Below are 12,262 nucleotides of genomic sequence, written 5' to 3'. Positions count from 1 at the left end.
TTTTTTTTTTTTTCCTAAGAGTGAGACACTGAAAGCTTGGTAGATTGGGAGTGCTGAGTTGTTGGGTGGTATTTACTGTAAGATGATCTAGCTGGGACGTTTCCTTGGGGGAGTGTCCCTAATATTTGTGATGACTTCTGATACTAACTTCTTGGAATTAGGCTAAATTTCACAGATTAAGGGCATAATCTTCTATAATACTGTCCTTACTTCAGACACTAGCTATAAGCTTTGGTGTCTCTAGGCCACTCCCACTGTTGAACAGCCGGCTACAAATTCAGGGGCCTTTGCTGCCCTTCAGGTAAATAATTCATTAGATCAGCTCACGGGACTCACTGAATGTTTTATTATAGCAAAAAGAAAATCAGAACTAGTCAAAAGGAGAGACACACAAGGCAGGGTCTGAGAGGGTTCCAAGATGCAAAGTTTCTGTTGTCTTCTTCTCATGGAATCAGGGCACATTGCCCTCCTGGCATATCAGTGTGTGACAATAGTAAAAGTGTTTCCAACTAGGGAAGCTCACCCAGACTTTGATGTCCAGAGTTTTTATTGGGGTTTCATTTTGTAGGTATGAGTGACTGAATCATTGGCCACATGGTTGAACCCATTTTCCAGGTCTTCTGTCTTTGCTGACTGAAAAGCCCTAACCGTCTAATCACAGGGTTGGTCTTTCTGGCATGGCTAGCCCCTATTCTGAGTCATCTCAGCACAAACTATCTAGGGACCCACTCTGAATCCCCTTTTAATATAAATGGTCAGGTGTGGCCCCAGGGGCCCACCATGAATAACAGTGACACTCCTGTCACTCAGGGAATTCTGAGCATTAATTTTATTAAAAAAAATTTTTTCTTTTTAGTGGAGATACTGGGGATTGAACCCAGGACCTTGTGTATGCTAAGCATGTACTCTACCACTGAGCTATTTCCCTCCCCCAGTTCCCAGCATTTAGAGGCTCCCTCCTAGGAACCTGGGACAAAGGGCAGCCAAATTCTTTATTATATAGTATCAGTGTCTGTTTCTTTCATGTATTCCAATATAAGTGTATTTAGGTCTTTTCTCTTGAGCTGTTCAGATTTCCTAGAGAAGGACTTAGAATCTCTTGCTGAACGTACAGGCCTCCAAGTATTCTGGGATCTGAATGAGAGGAAAAGGGTTCTGGGAGGAAGAGTAGCCTCAGAACTCACTATGTGAACTTTCACTTACTCCCCCAGTTTTCAGTTTGGTACCCAGGCCCTCAACTGCTTTACTGGCTTCTAAAAATATAGCTCAACCCCCTCCGCCCCCCAAAAAACACACACAAAAATACAGCTCAGATTTTCTGCAGTGGAGGTGGGGCTGTTGCCCAGTTTTGGAGAGGTAAAGAGAATGTAGGAGTCAAATTGCTTCACAGGTAAATCTTCACCCAATCCTTCTGATTTTGGTCCCTTTTTCACCCATATTTTCATTGGTACCTGGTGCAACAATTCCTTGGCCTTTTAAGGGTGGGTTTCTGTGGAGAAGAATGAATTGCTTTTTGGTTTTTCATATTTCTCTTTTAAGATCCAAATTTTTCAACTCTGCTAAGTCAGTTAACACTCATCCATCTGCTTTCCAGCTTCTGGAGTTTTGTTGCTGTTGTTTTCTCTCTTGTTACCTTTGGCCTCATGGATTTATGCTTAAAAAGAAAAAGGAAAAGAGAAAAGCACCTTTACTATTTTGGTGGGGTAACCAGAGTCAGCAGAGGTTAAATACCTTTGTTCAGTTTACCATCTTTATCTGGGAATGCCCTGGACACTTACTATTTTTTCTTCTCCTCCTTATAGTGGTCTTTATGAAGTGATGAAGGTTAGTCTGCATTTGCTTTTGGGGATCCAGTTTAGAGGACTAGAGATGAAGGAGTTGGTATAAACGGAATTGGAGGTACTTGCACGTAAAGACAGTTATATTGCTTTGCATTCTGGTTAGTCAGAGGACACAATGAAGAAGCAGTTCTTTTGGAATAAGAGAAATACTTGAAAATTCCTTCTACTTGAGTGAAATAACTGATACTTTAAAAGGCAGCCATCTGCTGTGCTGCCCAGCTGTGTGTAACAACTCACTTTTAAAAGCAAACATGAAAATTAAAGAGTTTGAGATTTGTAGATACTAACTACTATATATAAAATAGGTAAACAACAAGGTCCTACTGTATAGCACAAGGAACTATATTCAATATCTTGTAATAACCTACAATGAAAAAGTATATATATATATATATATATATATAAAATACATATATAATTGAATCACTGTGCTGTACACCAGAAACTAACGAAACATTGTAAATCAACTTTAAATTTTTAAAAAAGCAAAAATGAGACACCTACACATGGTATTTTATAAACTGTATTTTAAAATTTAATATCTGATAGAGATACTTCTATGTCCATGAATATATGCCTGTATCACTTAATGGCCATAGTATTTAACCAATTCTCTGAAACGTTTTTTTACTTATTTCTGCTTATTAAAAATTTATTATAAGCATTCAGATATTATAGAAATATACGACATAGATAAGTAGAACACAGAAAATGTCAGTTAATTTGGCATGTGTCAGGGGTAGCATATTTTTTCTTATAGGGCTAAACAGTAAATATTTTCAGCTTTGTGGATCGTATGATCTTCTTTGCAATAGCATGTCTATGTTCCAATAAAACTTTTTCACAAGCATAAGCAGCCAGATAGTTTGCCACCCATGGTCCAGCACATTGTTTTATTTTGAACAAAAATAGGGTTGTACTGTGGATACTAGTTTGCCAGTTACTTGTTTTCACTTAATTGTAGATATCCTTCCATGTTATTACAGGTAGGTCTGTCTCATCCTTTGTAATGACTTAATATTGTTTCATTTTATAAATTGTTTTCCCACTTTTTGTGTAGTGATGGGTAATTTTTTGGTAACCTTGTGTGTTTGATTTAATGCTGCAGTGTATGTGTGTATGTATATGAAATATGTAAGAGTAATAAATGTGTGGTTATTTCATGTTTTTATGAATGTTTCAGAAGGGTAGATTTCCTAGAAGTAGAATTTTTTGGTCAAGGATATGCATGTTAAATGTAATAATAGGCACTTGTCAGGTTGCCCTCCAGGGTGGCTCTGCCAGTATACATTCCTACTGCCACCTTCCCACCAGTGAGAAAGCACCGGTTTCTCTACACTATGCCAATTCTGTTGAATTTTAAATGGCATCTAATTGTTTGCTTTTGCATTTCTTTGCTTATGGGAGAGGTTGAAACATTATCTTGTTTGTTGGCTATTTGTATTTCTTGTATGTATGAGAGTGTATCCTTCGTCAGTTTTTCTGGGAAATTTATTAATTGACTGATTCTTTATAAAGACACTCATACTGTCATTTATATGTTGCAAATGTTTTTCCTTTTGTTTTTCAGTTCTCAAATAACTTGGTATATTGTTTTTAAAAATTTACGTAGTAAAATGTGTTCATTTTTTATGGTTTAGTTTTATGCTTAAAATGTTTTCTCCAAAACTTATATATTTAAAATAGACTTTATTCTTTTAGAGCAGTTTCATGTTCACAACAGAATTGAGCAGAAAATAGAATTCCCACATAGCCCTTCCCACCCACACATATATACTCCCCTACCCTCATCATCCCTCCTCAGTGTGGCATATTTGGTACAATCAGTGAACCAACATGGGCACGTTATTATCAACCAAAGTCCATAGTTTACATTATTAGGGTTTACTCTTGATGTTGTATATTCTGTGGGTTTTGACAAATGCATAATGACATGTAGCCACTATAGTATCATATAGAATAATTTCATTGCCCTAAAAATCCCTTGCGCTCCATCTGTTCATTCCTCCCACCCTCCATCTCCCCAAACCCCTGAAAACTACGATCTTTTTATTGTTTCTGTAGCTGTGCCTTTTCCAGAATGTCATTTGGTTGGAACTGTACAGTTTGTAGCCTTTTCAAACTGGCTTCTTTCATTTAGTAATATGTCTTTTAAGTTTCTTCTATGTCTTTCATGGCTTGATAGATCTTTTTTTTTTAATAGCACATATATTTTTTAATTTACATATCTGTACTGTTCATTGTTTCTAAGAACATTTAGAGCTTTAGCTTTTTGAACTTACATAGTTATCAAAGGAATAAAGCCAACCACAAAATAAGAATTAACTCAAAAAGATATATACACCCTGCTATTAACAGCAACATTATTTCTAAGTGCGAAAATATGGAAGTATCCCAAGCGCACATCAATAGTTGAATAGATAATGGCGATGCAGCATATGTGTGTGTGTGTGTGTGTGTGTGTGTAAATAAATTAATATGTGTAATGGAATACAACTCACCCATAAAAAAGAAGGATATTTTGCCATTTGTGGCCCTTCATTCACTTTTTTTTTTAACTTCAAAAACCAGAATTTTATAACTGGCAGAGACATTTCCATTACATCAAAAACAACAGAATACCTAGAAATAAACTTAACCACGGAGGTTACCTATACTCTGAAAACCAAAATGACACAAAGAAATGGAAAGATTTCTTGTGCCCTTGGATTGGAAGAATCAACACTATCAAAATGGCCACACACAACGTTGTAAAATGATTATAAATCAATAAAAAATGTTAAAAAAAAGACATAATGGTTGAATAAATAAAAGAAGCTGAAGAATGATAAAAAAAAATGGCCACACTACCCAAAGCAATCCACAGAGCCAAAGCATCCCCCATCAAAAAACTTTTATTCTAATATTTGTTTGTTTACATTTAATTCTGTAATATATTTGAGATTTCTGGTGCAAGCAGTAAGAGATGCAGGTTCTTTTTTCCAAATTAGATAGTTACTTATTCCAGTTTGATTATTTGAATTCTGTTCTTTGCTCCATTAATTTGAAGTAGCAGTATAAGCTACAATAAGATGAGAATTTCACAGGTTCTGGAGAACTTGAACCTTGAGCCATCTGTAGAAACTGTTTAGCCTCTCCTTGCTATACAAAAAAGCTAGTCAGTCAAAAATATTTACTGAATGGCCTTCCTTTGAGCTATTAACCTATTTTTCTAGTTGGTAAAATAAGCATAAACTAATATATATTTTTTAATGCTAGTCTTCAATGAGTTGTTACTATTGCAAACGCCATGGACAGATCAGTTCAACTTTATAGAGTACTGTCTGTAAAGTCTGAGCAGTAGCTTGTGCTTTCTATTTAACATGTAATCGTTTCTAACTGCCTTATGTCTTATTCTCAACATTCCTAGTCTTATCTGACTATGAAGACTTTTGTTTCTTCCTGTGTAACATTCTCTCTTTTGGATTCTGGGATTTGCCTAGAACAATAAGGGGTTCTTGCTCTGAGCCTCCCAGTGACTGTTACAGAACAGTGTGCAGTTGATATGTGCTTTCCTACACGTGAATCTACAGCAACCCCAGTCTTATCACCTCAGGCTTTTCCACCCAAAGACTGGCTCTGCTTTCTTTTAAGAGTTTTGGTTTTGCTATCTACCACTGTTGTTGGACACTTTAAGGAAATGGACTCCACGAGTACTTTAGGAGAATTGGAGAATAGTTTAATATTAATATATAAGTGCTGTTCTAAAAATTAGGTTACATAGTTGTTCTTCCATGCATATCTACCAGAAATTCCCTTTAGAAACTGAGGTTGAAATTTCTTACTTTAATCAGCTTTTCAAATATGTAAACTATTATATAATTAATGAATGGAAACTGTTGTAAACATTTTCAGAACACAAGATGCTGGAGAATATCTTTTATACTCGAAGAAAGCCAGTTTTTAAAAGTTTTCTAAACTGGTGACTTGGAGAAGATGGAGATCCATCTTTTCCCTGTTCCTAAGCTATTCATCTTTCCCTGTTCTTCCTATCTAAGTACAACTGAAAACCGTGGACATTTTATATAAAACAACTATAAAAATCTAGACGAGAAAGACTGGCCAGGGACCGCAGGACCTAAGAAACGACACAGTGGTATATTCTCTGGGTTTTCTTTTTACCAAATATATTCCAGACTTGGAGCTGAAGAAGCCAGCAACCTAGAAATGCCACCAGGCACAGACCAAAAAACCCCAGTGGAAGCCTGTTCTCCCTAGCCAAGGAAGGGATAGCCTAACAAGACAAAAAAACTTCTTTTTTCTTTTGTTCAGCCAAACGCCACAGAAAAAAACCGTGACTGACTGTATCACCACCCACATGATCAAAGGCCAAGGGAGGAGCATAGACTTCCATCCTTGCGACCAAGTGTCCAAACTCCCTCTCGCCCCCATGGTACCAGTGGAGACCACATGAGGAGCCAGGACTTTCAGCCCTACATGGCAGTATTGAGGTGCCCATATCCTTCCCTCTGGTGTGATGTCAGAGAAGTCCTAGTGGAGAATCAAGACTTTCACCATTGTCCATTGGTGAGGAGCCATACCCGTCACAATGTCAGTGAAGAGTATGTGGGAACCTGGAACTCCTACCTCCATCCAGCAGTGATGAGAAGCTCGTCACCCTCAGGTAACAATGGAGGCTAAGTGGGGAGCCTAGCGTTCTGCCTCCCGCCGGCAGTAACAAGATAGCACCCTTCTGCCCTGCCACAGTGGTATCAGAGAAAACCACCTAAAGAAATCAGTGAACTGGAATACAGAACAATGTAATTACCCAATCTGAACAACAGAGAGGAAAATGACTTAAAAACAAAAACACCCAGTGCTTTAGGTACCTGTGGGACTATTACAAAAGATGTAACATTTGTGTCATTAGAGTTTTGAAAGGAGAGGAGAATTAGGGCAGAGCTGGGAAAGTACTCAAGAAAATAATGGCCACAAATTTCCCAAATTTGGCAAGAAACATATACTTTAGATTCAAGAAGCTGAGTAAACTCTTAAGTAGGATAAGTCCAAAAAATCCCATGCCAAGATGCATCATAATTAAACTTCTGGAAATTTAAAGAGCAACTAGGAAGAAAAAAATCTTAAAAGCAACTAGATAAAAATGACACTCTACTTATAGTGAGAAAACAATTCAAATGACAGTGGATTTCTCATCAGAAACCATCAAGGCCAGAAAGCAGTGGCAAGTTTTGTTTTAAATGCTCAAAGGAAAAATACAATCCAGAATGGTATACCAAGTGAAAATATCTCTCTGGAATGAAGAGAAACCAAAGATATTCTTAGATGAAGGAAAAAGAATTTGTCACCAGCAGACCTACTCTAACATGGCTAAAGGGAATTCTCTGAGAAAAGAAACGATAAAAGGAGGAACCTTGGAACTATCAGGAAGGAAAGAAGAACACAGTAAATAAAAATTAGGGCAGTTCAGTAGATTCCCTTTTTTTGAGTTTTCTACACTATGATGGTTGAAGCATAAATTATAAAACCGCCTGATGTGATTCTAAATGTATATAGAGGAAGTATTTAAGGCAATGTATTATAAAAGAAGGTAGTGTAAAAGAATGGTGTATTAGGGTTTTCCATAGAAACAGGAGGGAGAAGGAGAGATGGACTTTAAATAGGTAAATCCACAATTACAGTTGAGAATTTAAACACCTCCCGTCTCAGAAATAGAACTAGACAAAATCTGCAAAGATATGGAAGATCTGAAGGATACGACCTAGTCAGTTGAATCTTATTTACATATATTGAAGCTCTTACCACGTTTTTTAAGAGTCCATGGAACATTCACCAAAATAGATCATATCAGCCCATAAAACAAATCTCAACAAATTGAAAAGAACTGAAACCACAGAGTATATTCTGTGACTGTATTGAACTCAAACTAGAAATTAGTAACAGCAATAGCAGGATAATCTTCAAATAATTAGAAACTGAGTAACACACTTCCAAATAATCTGTGAGTCAAAGAGGAAGTCTCAAGGGAAATTTAAAAAAATTCACTGACCTGAATGAAAATGAAAATACAACATAAAAATTGTGGGACTTAGCTAAAGCATGCTGAGAGGAAAGTTTAGAGCACTAAGTGCATACATTAGAAAAGAGGAAGTCTTAAACCCATAATCTAAGCTCCCACCTCAAGAGCCTAGAAAAAGAAGAGCAAAACAAACCCAGAGCAAAGCAGAAGGAAGGACATGCTCAAGTACAGAAATCAATGAAATGGAAAGAAAAACAGTAGAGATCAATGGAACAAACAGCTTGTCCTTTGAAAGGGTGAAAAAAACTGACAAACTTCTAGCAGGACCAACTGAAAAAGAGAAAAGATAAGATTTTCAGTATCAGGAATGAAAAAGTGAGTATCACTATAGACCCTGCAGATATCAAAGCATAATGAGGGAGTACTATGAACAGCTCTCATGTACTTACGTGAAATGGGTCAGTTCCTTGAAAACTACAGACTACTACAGGACTCACCCAGTATGGAGTAGATAATTTGAATAGCCCTATACAGGCAGACCTCAGAAATACTCTGTTCCAGGCCACTGCAATAAAGCAAGTCATGCAACATTTTTGGTTTCCCAGTGCATATAAAAGTTATGCATACACTATATAGTCTATTAAATGTGTAATAGCATTATGTCTAAAAAACCTTAATTAAAAAATACTTTATTGTTAAATTTGCTCACCATCATCTGAGCCATCATTGAGTTACAAATGTTTTGCTGATGGAGGGTCTTTTCTCCACGTCAGTCGCTTCTGACTGATCAGGGTGGTGGTTGCTGAAGGTTGGAATGGCTGTGGCAATTTCCTAAAATTAGACAACAATGAAGTTTGCCGCATCAGTTGACTCTTTCATGAGTGATTCCCCTGTAGCATGCAGTGGTGTTTGATAGCATTTTACCCACAGTAGGACTTTTCAAAATTAGAGAAAATCTTCAAACCCTGCTGCTGCTTCATCAGTTAAGTTTATGTAATATTCTAAATTATTATTATTATTTTTTTGTCATTTCAACAACCTTCACAGCTATTGGGGGACATTGCAGGCTGGTGTGCAGGCAGGAAAAGAATTTACCAGAGACAGAAAAGTTTAAGAAACAAAGGAAAAGTTTAATAGCTGCGCTGCTATAGGCAACAGTGGGCCACACAGACACACCGAGGGTGAACGTGCAGGGTCTTGTGTTGAGGAAGGGGCTATGAACACAAAGGGATAGGGGAACAAAGTTTTGATGGGCTGTAAGTGAGGTAGGGGGCTTTGGTGTACAGGAGGATAGTTGGACTTACGACTCCAATAAGATGGAGACATGGGGTGAGACAAGCAGGGTAGTGGGATTTATGACTCCAGTAAGGAGGAAACGTGGGCTGAGACATCAGCCTGAGCTACAGTGAGGTTAGCCATGTTTCAGGGCTATTAATTCTGCTAGGGCAAACACATATCAGAAAAGGGTGTATTTTGTTATTTTGAGGGATCAGAGGTAGACATCTGAGAGCCCAGGAATGGGGATCGCAGAGCCTTGGCAGACACCAGTTCGCACCACACCAGCATCTTTACCAGGAGTAGATTCTATGTCAGAAAACCACTTTCTTTGCTCATCCATAAGAAGCAACTCATCCGTTAAAGTTTTATCTTGAGATTGCCTCAACTCAGTCACATCTTCAGGCTCCACTTTTAATTCTAGTTCTCTTGCTCTTCCCACCACATCTACCCATCTGGTCACAGGTCACCATAACAAATACAATAATAATGAAAAAGTTTTAAATACTGAAAGAATTACCAAAATGTGACACAGAGACAGGAATTGAGCAAATGTTGGAAAAATGGTGCCAATAGACTTGCTTGGGACAGGGTTGCCATAAACCATAAGTTTGTGAAAAACGCAGTATTTGCAAAATGCAGTAAAACGAGAGACGTCTGTAAATGTTAGGGAGATTGACTTTATAGTTTAAGTACTCCCAAATCTTCAGGTCCAGATGGTTTCACTGGAGAATTCTATCAGAAATTTAAATAGGAATTAGTTTTAATTCTACACAGTCTTTTCCAGAAAATAAAAGGAAGGAACGCTTCTGAGTTTAGTTATGAAGCTAGTATTACCTTTATACCAAAACCAGGCAAAGGTATAAGTAATAAAAACTATAGACCAACATCCCTCATGAATATAGACATGAAAATTCTTAAGAGAAACTGAACAGAATTCAACAACATACAAAAAGAATTAAATACCAAGACCAGTGGCATTTATTCCAAGGATACAAGCCTGGTTTAATTTTCAGAAATCAATCAGTGTAATCCATCATAGTAACAGGCTAATGAGAGGGAAGAGGGTGTTATTATAAAAGTGCAACACAGAGGTCCCTGTGGTGAAGGAAATACTCTGCATCTTGACTGAATCAGTGTCAGTATTCTGGCTGTATAGTTTTACAAGATACCACTATTGGAGGGAACTGGGTAAAAGGGTACAGGAATTTCTGTATTTGTTACTTCTTAACAACTATATGTGAATCTACAATTATCTCAAAATAAGTTATCTACCAATTAAGAAAAAAAAACCCTAAACCAAACCTATAAAATGAGTTCTTGTATTCTAGACATATTAAAGGACAGTCTCAGAATTCCTATGAGAAGTGATTTTGTTGTGGCTATTAAAAAGGTAGATTATTTATGATTTGTATCATTTAGTCAAATCTATTTTCTAGCTTTTTGTTTCTCACTTAAAAAAATTAGGCTTATTTTATGTACCTAGGCATTTAATTTGTATTTAAAGTTTGATGGGAACGTGTGTCTTGATCTATGCATGAGGTCTAAACGATGTGCCTTGCAATCTTACATAGGAAGGAATAAAATATTTGGTGAATTGACATGATTTATTCAGCAGTCAGTGGGGAAGGTAGCTGTATTAAAAATGTAAAATATTAAACAATGTACATTTAATTATAGAGTTTATGAGGCTTTTGAAACCATTTTTACCTAACATTTTGCTCTGATATTTAAATTAGTTCATGTTTCTTAGGAAGCATTCTTGTTTTATTGCTAGCTTCATAATAAAACTTTACAGTGGGTAATTCACTTTGATAATTAAGAAGTGACTTCTAATTTTTCTTCCTTGTATAATTAAGCAGATGTTAGTGGTGGTAAAATATTAATTTTAGAAATGTTAATAAAGAAGAGTTTTTGACTTATACTTTAAACACTTATTTTCATCCAGTTGTTTTGCATTTTACTACAGTTGTATTCCTTTTTTGTGTACACACAGTTATTTTTATTATATTTGCCTCTCCACATTAAGAATACAAATAACAAAACCTATCAAGATGTAAATAAGAGATAAATCAAGACAGAGACGTATAAGTATGGGGTCCACAAAGGCATGTGTACTTGCTGTTTGTCCTGGTCCTTTACCTGGTTGGCTTCAGATTTATTCTTTACCTTTTCTGTGTTCTGTTTTGTATCTCAAGGGAGGGTTATTCCAGTAGATGGCATTTTCTAAGTTCCTAAATCAGCTAACTTCTCCTTGGATTCATCTTACAGAAAGCATTGGCAGGAGTTTGAAAAGAAGGAGGAAGGGAAAGGCTATAGTATTTTTCTCCCTGTCTGCCTCAGGAGGTGTGTCTCCTTTGTAGCACCAGCTTCGGCCAGACTGCCTCCTTGGCTCTGTTCCACTAGTGTCCTTGGACTTGGGCTCTGGTAACATCACTGCTTTCTCCCTCTGTTCCTTAGGCCTTGGGATGATAATGGCTGCCTGCTGTGCCTCACTGTCCCTGCTTATGTGTAGTGTAGTTTGAATCTTTTTATAGCCAATATCTTTAGTTTATCTAATAGCATTGTAATCTCCTTTTTTTGTATTATTATTACTGTTACTATTTTTTAAAAGTCTCCATTATATCCTCCTTTTGATTTTTGTAAACTGTGAAAGAATTGGGCTAGGTGCTGTTTTCATAGTCTTTATGTTCTTATGTGCTTTTGTATTAGCCTGCCTTTTTTTTCCCCCTTGAACTATTTGATTTCTTCTCCCAGAGTAGGGAAATTTAAAGCTGGAATAGAGCAACCTTAAAGTGATTTATTTCTTAAATCTGACTCTTCACGTTAATCTCAACAATGATACCACCTGCTAAACATGAGTCAGACATTCAGCGAATGTTCATTTCAAACTATTTGTTGGCTGTCTACTGTGTGATAAAGCATCAGGCTGGATGAGCTACATAAAGGTATCATACGATCTCCACTTTGAAGTTGGTTTTAGGCGTTCTGCACAGGGTCCCCTGGTAGGGAAGGAGTTCATATTGCTTAGCACCTTCAGTGATAGGGCTTCATGGGGAAGTTCTGTGGAATCCCATATAATATAAACATATAATTCCCATAAATATATAGTCTCATGAAATGTAAACAT

At 36.8% G+C, this 12,262-nt stretch overlaps 1 protein-coding gene and 1 long non-coding RNA gene across 7 annotated transcripts in view; one reads left to right on the top strand and one right to left on the bottom strand.

The window, feature by feature from the left end:
- Positions 1-12,262, top strand: part of CCDC126 (coiled-coil domain containing 126) — a 56,217-nt gene that overhangs the window by 39,150 nt on the left and 4,805 nt on the right. The window lies entirely within an intron of this gene.
- Positions 420-12,262, bottom strand: part of LOC140697406 (uncharacterized) — a 29,051-nt gene continuing 17,208 nt past the window's right edge. For both annotated transcript variants that reach the window (XR_012074412.1, XR_012074411.1), the window contains exons 4-5: positions 8,567-8,688; positions 420-1,654 (exon numbers count right to left, since the gene is read on the bottom strand). This is a non-coding gene — a long non-coding RNA (uncharacterized lncRNA). The remainder of the gene's footprint in view (positions 1,655-8,566; positions 8,689-12,262) is intronic.

Source organism: Vicugna pacos, chromosome 7 (assembly GCF_048564905.1).
Source record: "Vicugna pacos chromosome 7, VicPac4, whole genome shotgun sequence".
Taxonomy (NCBI): domain Eukaryota; kingdom Metazoa; phylum Chordata; class Mammalia; order Artiodactyla; family Camelidae; genus Vicugna; species Vicugna pacos.
Note: the sequence above shows the minus strand (reverse complement) of the source record. Positions and strands in the feature narration are given on the sequence as shown.